General features: G+C 46.8%; 1 long non-coding RNA gene across 1 annotated transcript; it reads left to right on the plus strand.

The window, feature by feature from the left end:
* Positions 1–6,944: 6,944 nt before the first annotated feature.
* On the plus strand, positions 6,945–8,689 carry LOC144164136 (uncharacterized). The gene is made up of 2 exons (XR_013321072.1): positions 6,945–7,187; positions 8,463–8,689. It is a non-coding gene; the product is annotated as an uncharacterized LOC144164136 (long non-coding RNA).
* Positions 8,690–12,686: the final 3,997 nt, after the last annotated feature.

A 12,686-nucleotide genomic window follows, 5' to 3' on the forward strand; every position in this document is an offset into this window, starting at 1 on the left:
ACTGAGCTTGACAAAGAGTTTGACAGGCGCACTTCCTCTGCAGGTGGCTCCGATTGGTTCCACGGACGTGTGGCCTTGTGCTGCTGTGCACCAGTTCCAGATCATGCTCAATGACGCAGATGAGCTGCACGCCAGATTTCAGTGGCGGGACGGTCTGACAGGGGGCTACGTCGTGGACTTGCTAAGCACGCCTGCTGTCGGCCAGGCCAGGGCCGACTTGTCGATGCAGTTCCTTTCGGACTGTGTCGACACCATGAGTCGCCTCCTGGTGAGCTGGTCGGTAGTGCGCGCGGATAAGAAGTCATTCGTTCATGTTTCCGAAACCTGGTTTCCGAGAGTTCATTCTGCCCCTATTCTTTCTGCTAGAGAACGGCCTTTCGCAAAACATCGAAATGGTGTTGGTTTAAAGTGAAATATTACGATGTAGCCATAGTGCTCTTGTTTTCCAGGCGAATACGAAGCGTGTAATGGTTTTTTTTTTTCGAAAATCCTGGGGTCATCTCTTCGGCGATTTTTACAACAAAATAGTAAATTTACAAACTCGTAGATTATGCTTTAGTACCTATCTCAAAGTACAAAAAGGAAACCTCGTTTCAATGCTTTTAAAAGACATTCCTATGGCATGAAACGAACATAAGAAAACCTATTCTGGTGTCCTTAATATCATTGACATTAGGTTTTTGTAAATGCAAGCGTCATATTGCGTGGTGAACCCAAACAGAACTTTTTTAGCATTATGATGGTCAGAGTGTGAAAGTAGTTGTCAAATGATCTCACAGTAGGGGGGAAAGTTCGCACAGCAAGAATTAGTGCAAATGTAATGAAGTTTTTTCTGGTTCTATGAAATAAGTGGTGCATGTGGGAGAGACGACGTAAAGCACAAAAACAAACCTGATTTACAAAACCTCGCAGAAAGGCATTCCCCGTGATAGAATCGTGATCGCGTTGCTTCCCTCGCTTGTGGCCCCGTGCTCAATTTTTAACAACGCTTGAAATATATATTTAATATGAAAGCCTCCTTCTACGAAAAAGCGTAGCTGTTGTTGCTGATGTACTGTCAAGTAGCAGCCACCGCAATGAAGTGTGAATACAAAATAAGGGTCGTCCGATGGCATTTGAACCCGGGTCGGCACAATAGCAGTCAAGTGTTCCAAAAACGTTTTATGTACTCATGTTTCTCGTGTAAAAGAAAAATTGTGTTTGTTCCCTTCTTCCTTAAGAAAAGGATGAAAAATTTCAAGAAAAGATGAGCGTTCGTATGATTAACCCGTGAACAGTTAATTCCGCAATGTGCAGGTAGGTTTTTTTTTATATAGATGGATGTGGGCAGAGGTTTCTAAGGCATGATCAGGTTATGAGGATAGGCAAATGGAAGCTCTAGGGGGGAGTTGCTTCGGTGCCGAGTGGACGCGAGACGCCTAAAGGCGCCTTGCTGCTGCCAGATAGACGCAGGCCACAGCGATATTGTGGGTGAGCCTTTTTCTGCTATATAAAAAGCCGATGAATTTAGTCACAGGGACGTTGTGGGTGAGCCTTTTTCAGCTACATAAAAGCCGATGAATTCAGTCTGCTGTAGCAAAAGCTAAAGTCGTTTTATATACCATGTACAGCAGTACACATCTTTCCAAGGATATATTTGGCAGGCATATAAGACGGGGCATTTGTAGGTTGTATAAAGCCGTAATTTGATGTGTCCCAGTTTACTGGTACAATAGCAAATTTGCGTAATCAAATTTCAAAACAGTGTGACTTCATTTGGACCCAAATTAACTAACCCGCCCTTCGCTTCGATATTTGAAAGTATCGAGAATCCGCGCACTCGTAAACGTTCCGGTGCTGACCTTTACGGAAATAGGTATGGGTTCAGGTGCATTAGTCAGCCAGCCATTATTGTAGCTATTTCTGCTCCCCACTAGGGAGACAGGAATGACAAACTTTTCACGTGAAAGCAGGCAGGTTGTATGATATGTAAGAAACATTTTGGGCCGAAGCACCTTAGTGGCTCAGGACGTCGGCGTCTCCCGTCGTCTCATGTAGTCACGATACTAAAACACCATACACTCGTTTTGTAACGCCTCGCGCTACTTCTTAGCATACTTGTTAGCTTGCTGCGGCATGTGACGCAAAAAAACTTACGGCCAGTCTCTCTATGATTTATTTGCTTAAATCCGGTTCAACGCAAGAGACGGCGCCACCGTTTTGCAAGCACGCTATTGCTCCTCCCACTGGCGCTTCTCTGGCGCCCCATCAGCGCGGCAAGAGTGAGAGACTTACAATCTTTGAATACTCGTATACACTCGGTGCTTCGCCCCTTTCCAGGTTTCACGTTAGAGGAGAAAGACCGGAATTTTTTTCTTTTGTCTCAGGTTCCCCAGACTGCAGTGCACTCCGCTGGCGCCACACCGGCGCCCAAAGCGCTTCCGGTCAGAGCACTTCCGGTCCAAGAACTTCCGGAACCCCATCTTTCTCCTCCGGTGGAATTTGAACTGCACGTCCCAAACTCGGGCGGGCAGCAGCCAAATTCCACCGGCTGTCCTGCCTCAAACAGACAAAATCCCCATTCGCATCACGGTAATCGTCAATCCAACGGAATTCTACGCAATTGTGCATACGGAAGACGACTGGGAAAAGGTGGGCTTTTCTTCTTTTTTCCTCTTTGTCTACTTGGTGTATTTATTCGTTCGTGGTGTGGGCTATTTGCGCATTTCCATTTTTGTCAGAAGGCAAAGCACACAGATGCATGCGCCATCTAACGGCGTTCCTCGTACTTAGGCATTTCTTCTTTTGATACCTGCTGCTGTAGAAAGCTTCTTAATCGCATCGGGTTGAGTAGAAGCATGTGCTGCCGCAGCGAGCATGGGGGTAGCCCCTGTTCAAGTCTTTTAAACTGTCGGTTTTCAAGGTGAAAGGCATAACAACTCGAGATACGAAAAAGCAGAAGTGTTTCCGGTTCAGAAATGGGTCACCATGGTCAAGGGTAAGAAATACTCCCAAAAATGTCGGTATTAACTTCTTCCGGGGTGCGTGTGTGAATTGATTTCAATAAAAGAAATCTATGAGGTTAAAGACTGAATTTCATACACTTTAAATCGTATGGGAATCGAAACTGGGCAGTACGAGTAGGGTCCGACTGCTTTACCGCCTAGCTACATGAGCACCGTGCAGCGGACCGACAAATGGTAACCTGATGTAGGCATCGCTGACGTCATATCACGTGGCTGGTCACGGGACGGCAACGGAATATTACAGGTACACTAACTTACAGAGAAATGTGTTTCTGGGGAGACTGTGTCATGATGTGTCGCCAGTCTGCCTGTAGAACCAATACGCACTAAAACACCAAGGAACAAAAGCGAAGAGAAAGGCGCAAACAGGCTGTATCAGTAAAAAGTCGGATAAGTACCGCTGCCAGAGCCCCTAAAGCTTTCTGCTCACGTCAAAGCACGTGCGCAGATGTTAGTGCATTCAGGAATTTTCTTTCCGGAACGAATTCAGGCCTAATATTACCATTCCGGGAAAGCTATTTTCCTTCACCTTCTTGTCCTTTAAAACATATCTTTAAACCACCTAAAGTAGACCACTTTTACCATGCCTCATTTCCTGGCGTTCTTTAATGCTAGCTTTCCTTTCTGTATTCATTCAAATATCCCCTGAATCACAATTCTGATTCGCAACACGCTTAGAGGGTCTCGGTTCTGGCAATAGTGGTGCAATAGGTAGCGTACGAGGGTTACCCGCAAGTTCACCGCTCCTGACGCCCGTATGTTCTAGATTTCGGCTCGCGCTGAAGATCCCCAGGTGGTCAAAATTAACCGGAAACCCTCCACTACGGCACACCTCCATAACGTGTGCAGTTTCGGAGCGGTAAATACCATAACCGATCAAACAATCAAAGTTTACCGCCCCTTACTCGTCATAGCACTCTGTCACGGCCCAGATTACGGTGCCGGTATTTTCAGCTTGAGTTTTCGCAGCGGCGCTGGGTACCTTACCACGTCTAGCAAACAATTACATCCGCATAAAGAGCTAAGAAACGTGAAGGCATTACTGCATTCCTGGAACTCTGTCTGGCATGGAATCACGCCAGCATTCCAAGGTCCCACCCGAAAGCATGTTTCTATTCCGTTTGCCTTTCTTCCCAGTCTTTCAAAAATACATTTATTCCACCGGAAAAAAATTAACTACTCCCCTATGGCTAAACAGAAGACATGTACTGATGTACTATTAGCGGCATACAGAACTCCCTGGTAAGAGTGTTGTTGTGTAAGCCATGGTTTTACGTCACTGGACGACTCATTTACCATTTTGTGTTTCATGGTCGCAGACGATGGAAGATATGCAGAAGCGCCTGGCCTCCTGTGCTGTGTCCAGCTCCCCACCTATGGTGGATGAGATTAAAGAGGGAACATTCTGGACATGCCGCTTTGATCCTGACGGGCACTGGTACCGGGTGCGGGTGACGAAGAGTGCCTCAGAAGACCGCAATGGGAGTGTTGGGAGAGCTGTATACGCGTATGAACGAAACTTTTCCATATGGTATTGAGGGTGTTTGATGATTCCGTCGATTTAAAGAATACTGGCACCTAAGTTTGATCGATGCTGATGTAGTTTACTTTGAAAACATATATGCGCGAAGTATTTGAGGACGCTATTCCTTATCGCCATAGACACCAGCAGGCTCATGATATATATTTAGGTGTACGGCTTCTTATTCGTCGACCCCTTATGCTTCATACTGTGCCGTTTGTTCAGAGATGGAACTGTACAAGTTGAAGCAGGAAATGCAGTCCTCGTCGCGCTGGCCGCGCACCACAGCGACTTGAAAATTGCTACCTTTCTGAAAGGAGCCAAGTCTTTCGTTTACAAAGTGCGGATGGAGGTCGTGTGCTGTGGCGCTGGTGTGGCAGGTTTAGCGGAAAGGAAAACGCACAGTCAGCGGACAGGCGTCGTCAGAACTCCTTAGTTTCACCGGCGGTGGTGTTATCCGTCCTCTGCAATGACGTCAATGGCATACTGGCACACTTTTTTGCAGGACTCCGCGTTAATGCTGAAGGGTACGTGGATGTGCTTGGATAGAGAGTGTTTAGAAAGAAAGGGGATATGTCTTTCAGCAAGATTTGGCTCCTGCGCACACCGCCTGCGTAACCCAATAGTGCCCGGCTGACTTCTACGGCCCTGTCACTCCAAAACTGGTGGCCTCCCAGCTCTCCAGATTTAAATCCTCTTCCCCACTATGTCTGGGGCATCGTTAAGAGAGAGGCCAACAAAGGACCGCATAATACAAAATACTCGCTTACGGCTGCCATTTCTAAATAAACGGCAAACATCTCTAAGGAGAACCAGATCCGTGCATGCAGCCGTTTGCGAAGCCGAATCGAATCATTTATTGCTGCCGATGGCAGATTCATTGAGTAGTTTTGGAATTAAACCATAACAGAAGTACTTCGCAAAGTTTGGTGAAAATACGTCTGATTTTGCTGGAGATGTTCTGTTGTGCCTCACACCAACGTTCTGTTCTCAAATACCTCGCGCACCCGGTATATACCAACAAGCCATTCTCGGGATACGAGCGTGAAATGTATCTTGGAACCGCTATTAACTAATATAACTGCCACAGTTTTGGGAGGCCGGGAGAGAGAGAGAGAGAAAATCTCTTTATTGAAGAAGGAAATTCAGAATAATGGGCCAACATGCGTACGTCGACATGCTACTCAGCAGGAAGGGGAATGCTGAAAAGATAGATGATTTCGAAAAAGAGTAGTAGAGGAAAGGAGAAAATGAAGAGATAGCAACATTAACAGGGACATAGTATGTAGCGAGGGGGCTACGTATGCAGGGCTTTCTGCTGAGATGTGGTAAACGGTTGCTAAGCCATTCTCATATTGGCCACGTCGATGAAGATTTGCGGTGTAGACGCTTCCAACCTGAGTGGAGTCCGCCCCTTCATGCTCAGTGACATGCTTATATTGGTAGGGAACGTAATTTACCAGCAGCCGCATACAAAAAATGACGAAGCTAACATTTTGGTGGGGCTTTTGGCTTCTCTTTTCCTCTTTCCGCCTTTTCCTCCACTTCCCTTATTTGTAGGCAGTGGCGATATTTGTAGGTTAGCCTCCTCTAGTTTGGGGAAAGGTTGGTTTGCAGCACAGCAATTTAGACGGGAAACGCCCGCTCACACTGTTTATTTCCGCACAAAGCGTTGTTTTCACCTGCGCGGAAAAGAAAGTGGGCTCTTCTGCGGAAATATCGTGCATGGAGGCTGTCATAAATGCAGTGGGATTTTTTTAATCAGAACCTGAAGTAAACGTAGAAATGTCTTCAATTTGAACAGGAATTTTGTTACCGCAGAAAAGTCTCGTTTGCGGAAAAGTCTCGTTTAAAAATCGCGGCACTCCTGGTGTTACTGTTTGTTTGAAACGTAATTCTTTAAAGGCTGTTGTTGATTTACGGGGTTGCTTCAAAGTTCCACATAATTATACATCAGGTCCCATGACAAATCTGTGCACAAGCACGGTTGGCTAGGTGCAAAGCTACCACGGAAGCAGTTGTCTCAACCTTGAATAGTGATGTAGACGTGTTAATGTTTACTCAACAGCCTTTACATTTTTGCGCGACATTTCAACCGTGTACATCAGTTCGGGACTGATGGAAGCCTCGGTGCATGAGAATTTTATGCAGATGTGCAACCGGGACAGAGCTGAGTTTGGAACGCACGTTGGCACTCCTTTAGAGCGCATGAAGTCTCTTAAGATTTAAGCACAAATTTAGGTGTATCCGCCCAGCTCTTGCGAGTGTCTGTTTCCTCTTTCCACCTAAGTGACACAAATCAGTGTCAAGAGCGGAATAAACTGCTTCAATGTATTTGCGGGATTGTTCAAAGTGTGTGCCCGACCCACCTGTATTCTGGCTCAGTGCCCGTTCGTTGTTTTTATTTTCCCCCGGCAGCAACGAGCCCAGGTTCACTTCGTGGACTATGGGAACTCTACCCTGGCATCCGTTTCCAACCTCCGGCCGCTGCCCTGCCACCTTGCTACTTTGCCCGCGTGTGCGCACCGCATGGCCCTGTCCTCGGTGGCACCCCGAGGTGTGGGTGGCGAGTGGGACAGGGAGGCCATCGAGTTCTTCGTCGCCCACACAGGCTTCGACACAGTGTTTGAAGCCAGGAGGAAGGGACGGCGAGATCTGGGGTGAGGACACCTCGAGAAACGGGAGTGCAAAAGCATTTCTCTGGGCCCGATCTTAAGCCAACAACGACGAATTTTACGTTTCTTTTACAGATAATATTGCGTTTCGTAAGAACGATCGGTGACTATCGTTCCACCGCGTTAATTTCTACCGTGCACGGCGACACGAGTGGTTTAAATTGATCCGCAGCACCCCTAAGTATAGTTCGCAGTTTTTTTTATTTTTGATTGATTGATTGTAGGTTTAACGCGCCGATGCAACGCAGGCGATGAGGCGCGCCGTAGTGGAGGGCTCCGGATTAATTTTGACCACCTGGGGATCTTTAACGTGCGCCGAAATCTCGTGCACACGGGCGTTTTTGCTTTTCGCCTCCATCAGAAAAGCGGCCGCCGCGGCCGGGAATCGAACCCGCGACCTCGTGCTCAGCAGCGCAACGCCTTAGCCACTGAGCCACCGCGGCGGGTAGTTTTTTATTTTATTGGATCACGTAGTAACGGTGGTTATGATATAAATACTTCAGAAATTTCCAATTGGACGTGGTATCAGCCAGTTGTGTAGTCTGCACTGCGGTATTTGTAACATTTCCTGACTATTACAGCAAAACAGCATGGCAAACTTTGAATGTGCCTCACTGATAATGCTACAGTAGAGATGAAAACATCACGCCTGAGGTGGCGGCGACTTTGATGTTTAGTGAGGTTTTGTTTCAGCTGTGTTTCCACTGGTCCCGCCCACTGTTTTTTTTGTTTGAATAGAACTGTGCCAGTTGCCCCAGCGAGCGTGTTCTCTTCGATACTACTTGTATTTTTGTTTGGTTAATCATTAAAAAGGCAGTGGAAACCTTATCTAGTTCTAGTAGATTTGCACGGAACCCAAATGAGAGCTCAACAAGGATATTCTCGCACATAAAAAAAAACAAAGAATGGTAAACAAGGGTAGTTTTTTGTGAAATTTGATGTCGAGCAATATCCATTCATTACAAGAGAAACGGTACCAACGTGCACAGCGGTGAAGCTCGCCCTCACTGAGAAATATATCGTATGAGTCAAAGCCCGCTGGTGTTGTGTTAATATCGTTGAGCAAACGCGGTTAGTGGGACATGAAGACACGAATGGGTGTAATCATATTCCCATATTCCTGGATTCAGAATTCACAAATTATGTTTGTGTCTGAAAAACCAACCCCTGCAGATTTGCAGCCCTTGGATTTAAGTGGTAATCATGGCTACCATGCAGAGTGTTCCTAACGTACGCTTTTCTTCTCCCTTCTTTCTCCAGTTTCGAAAGCGTCACCTCCGTGATGCTGACGAATACAAGTTGCACGCCGGCGGTGAATATCAACGAGCTGATGCTGGAGAAGAAATTTGCCGCGCTGATGTAGAAGCCTCATTAGAAGCACAAGAAGGAAGACCATCAACTTGCTTTTGAGTGTGTTATCTTCTGACAAACTTACCTTCTTTGTTCTTTTTTTCCTTTTGTTCTCTTTGTATTCATAAATAATAACTTCACCCAGACGTCTGTTTTGATTGGTTCTTGCTTTCTTTTTCTTCTTCCTTCTCTCGAGCCCGGTAAGCTTACCGTATTTGCATGATTCTAACGCGCACCTTTTTTTGCTAACATCACCCTTCAAATTTATGTGCGCGTTACAATCGGACTCAGAACCAAAAATCTCCTTCAAAGTGGCCTCAACATTGCTATGGGGACGAACTCCTCCCAAAACCCAACCTCCTCCAGTTTTAATGACAGCAGGAGTTGGATGAATGAGTGCAGGGGAAGGGTAGGGGAAATAAACCAGCGGGGGGATTGGGTTCAATCACAACGCATGTCCGCCCCGCACACGGACCACTTGATTAGGTCATTTTCACTAGACCTGTACGTTCAGCAAATGCCCACAGGGTCAGTAAAGTCTCTCTCACGTCGCTCGAAGGCGTTATCCATTCTTGAAGGGAAGTGACGTGAGGAGGTAGACACCTACGCCGTTCCTCGGAGAGTCCGGCACAGTCCCAGAGAAGGTGGTGTATGGTGGGTTGGTCGGCACTGCACAGGGGGCAGGGAAGGGTAGGAGGGGCAATAGATGTGGAGCCATCTGGTCTTTTTCTGCCTAAACGCCGGTACCAGGTCCATCGGTCGCGGACGTCGGGAGTGACCGCTGTGCCGGAGCGGGCCTTGTGTAGAAGGACCTGGAGGCCTCGCCGGATGTCCTCGGGAACTGGTGGGTCTGGCCTTGGGGTCGTTTCCTTGAGATGACGGCGTCGCCGCATTTTTCGGATACGGCGTTCAACGACGGGGTTATTGAGGGCAGGTTCGGGAAGTGGGGCGGGCGTCGCACGAGAGTTCTGGGAGGTACGAAGTGACACAGATGCCATGCGATGGGCCGTCTCGTTCCCTGGGTTGGACTGGTGGCCGGGGGTCCATTCTATAAGAATTGTGGTGTCATTCATTTCGGCAAGGTTGTCGATGGAGATGTAGTCATGCAGATCTGGAGAGTGCATTGTGCTGATTGCCTCTGCATTATCAGTATATATGACGACTTTAGAGGGATTGTGTTTTGTCTTGATGGACGGGAGATCCCTCTTAAGTAGGGTGGTGGCCAGTAGAATGGCTTTGAGTTCTGCTGTAAGTGGGTCGATTTCGAATTTCGTAGAGAACGTCATGCACTCTGTCAAGCTCGGATCGTTGACGTGGTGTATCCCGCACGTAAATCGGTCAGATGCTAGTGCGGCATCAGTGTAGATGGCATATGTGCCCGGTTCTAGTAGGTGCTGGAAGCGAGATAGGGTGTTTCTTTGATGCTTGTGCCTTTTGCGCTCTTTTGTCGACCTTGGTTTGTGATTTACCGGTTGTGTCCATTGCCAAGGCGGGTTTCGGGTCAAAGAAGGGTCTGTTGACGGGCCAGGTGTAAAAGTTCGTGTCTCATCGTAGGCGATGAGATGACGGCCCTGAACGGTGAGTTCGCGACGGTCGGAATGGTTGTCGTGCGCTGCTTCCAGTGTTGCTTCAATTGGTGGCAGCGATGCAAAAGTACACAAGCCATTTAGCTTGGTGTGCCGAGGGAGTCCGGTGATGACTCGAAGCAGTTTGTGGTGTAAAGTTCGAACTTTATTTAATTGGGTTTGCGTCAGGTTGAAGCAGGTCCCGCCATATGTTAGCCGGGAAGTTAGAATGGCTCTACCGATGGTCCGGATGAGGGCGGTGCTTGCGCCACCGAATTTTGTGCCGATTCTGTAGATAAGGTGGGCTGTAGCATCCCAGCCCTGTAGGACCTGCTTGAGCCATTCTGTGGCGTTGCCTTTTTGACTGATAGGAACGCCGAGTAGGTGGATCCAACCTTGCGAGGATAGCGGAATCTCTTGATTTTCAAGGTAAAGATGGACTTTTTGCCTTTCCTGTTCTTTGCCACCCAAAAGCAGTAGAGTGGATTTTTCCGGTGAGGGATATGCATTCCTGCTGCCTGAATGGCGTTTTCTAGGGCAAAAAGGGCTGCTTGAAGGTCTATGCATGCCTCCTCGGTGGTAGGATAATCGTCTCGCTCCGTCCACAGCGTGATATCATCCGCATAGACGGTGAGGCGCGCGCCGCTGGTTTTGTGTATGTCAATTGCCACCTTTCTCATCACCAAATTGAATAGGAGGGGTGATATGGAGCCTTGTGGTACTCCGCGGTCATTGTAGTAGGTCTTCGGATGGTCGTTGCCCGTTCCAGGAGTTGGATAAGCAAGTTTAAGAAGAAGATAAATTTTTGGTGCCGCAGTTTCGAAAAAATGCCGTCTGCCAAGTTAGTGGTGTCGTGTATGTTACACATGCGCGGTAGAATCGGCCTGATAATTATATTGTCAAATATTTCTTAATGAACTTACCTGCCCGTTATAATTCGGGGACACATTTCAATCGTGCAAGTACGGTATTTGTTCGGACTCCATAGCAAACTACGTCGGAGTTTGAGAACTTCCCAAGAGCTTCGGAGTCCTCCCACCTGTCTCGTGGTCTGTCAGCTTATAAAGATGTGGCTGTGCTTGAGCACATCCATGAGCGAACTCCCATGAGTATATTTTCTATTGGTGCACAGACTGGAAACCATGAAATATTTCCCCGCCACTTTTATTTGCCATAAAAGATAAAGTTTTGCCTTCATTCTTAGAGCTTCTGATTTTAGCTGAAACTAATATATGGCCATTGAATAAACGCACAAGGTATTTTTTAACTAATGAGAATAGAAATCAAATCACAAAATCACAGCTTTCTGTAATTTGTGGGGCCAAAGCAGTCATTGAAAGTCAGTACAGATGGCCTGAAGTATCGGGCCTCTTGTAGAGGTGGTGTTATGTCGCCTAAGAATTGGGCACACGCGCTTGACCCACAACTTCCTATTGCTGGGAGAAGACCCTCCAGAATGTGCGCAATGTGGGAAGCGCCTTACAGTAATACACATACTTATCGCGTGTCCTAGTTACGAAAACAAGCGTCGTGAATTTTTTTCCCACTTTTATACATTTCACATTCCATTGCACCCTGTTTTACTGCTAGGTGATGAACCCCTGGTTCCCTAGGAAAAGGTTTTTAAATTTTTGAGTGCCATCAAGCTTTTGGAGAAACTTTGATTTTACCATGTTACGTCATTTTTACATAAGCGGTTTTTAAATTTTTGAGTGCACTCAAGCTTTTACAGAAACTCTGATTTTACCACTTTAGGTGATTTTTACATGATCCTTTTACCGTAGTGTGTTCAAAGTATATTACCTTGTGTCTGGCGCATTATAGCCAAATTTGGCTGCTGCGCCAACAAAATTCAAATTCATCATCACCTCTTGCAGTCTATAGAGTGAATAACAAAAGAAACCTAACGGGATGTCTCATGTGCCTAAACAGGCCAGTGTACGCTTTGTGTGTGGGTAACACCTGTGCGCTAATTTTAAACATGCCAAAATGTCTTCGATGCCTTATGACTTCTTCGGGGTCAGCAAAAGCCGATATTTTTGCGCAATTTCCATGATTGTTCTGTGGAACATTCAGCACTAGGGCATGCAAGATGTCGTGCTCCCGAACCCAAGTTCTAAGCTGATGGTGAACTTGAACGTGCTCCTTCTGGAGCGAGAATTGGTGATGCTAAGTTGAAAAAGCATTAGAAGAACAAGGGAAAAGACCATGGACTTGCTTCTCTGTCTCTTCTCTTCTGACAAACTTGTCTCTTTCTGTTCTTTCTTCCATCAACTTGTCTTGTTTTGTTCTCTGTGTCCTCATAAAAAATAAGAACTTCACACGGACATCTGTTTTTATTTGTTAGTGTTTTTTTTTCTTCTCCCTTCTCTCGAGCCCAGTAAGCATAGTATTTGCTCGGACGACATAGCAAACTAGGTCGGAAGGAAGGGAGAGTGAAGAAGGAAGGGAGGAAGGTTAACTTGGCTAGAGCCTAGTTTGCTATTCTGCACGTGGGAACGGGAAATAGGCAAAAAGTAGAAAGGAAAGAATGAAGGAAGAATGCTTGCAGAATTCCCAAGAGCTCATG

This window comes from Haemaphysalis longicornis, unplaced genomic scaffold (genome assembly GCF_048455015.1).
Source record: "Haemaphysalis longicornis isolate Haplotype H1 unplaced genomic scaffold, Haemaphysalis longicornis Haplotype H1 scaffold_1, whole genome shotgun sequence".
NCBI lineage: Eukaryota > Metazoa > Arthropoda > Arachnida > Ixodida > Ixodidae > Haemaphysalis > Haemaphysalis longicornis.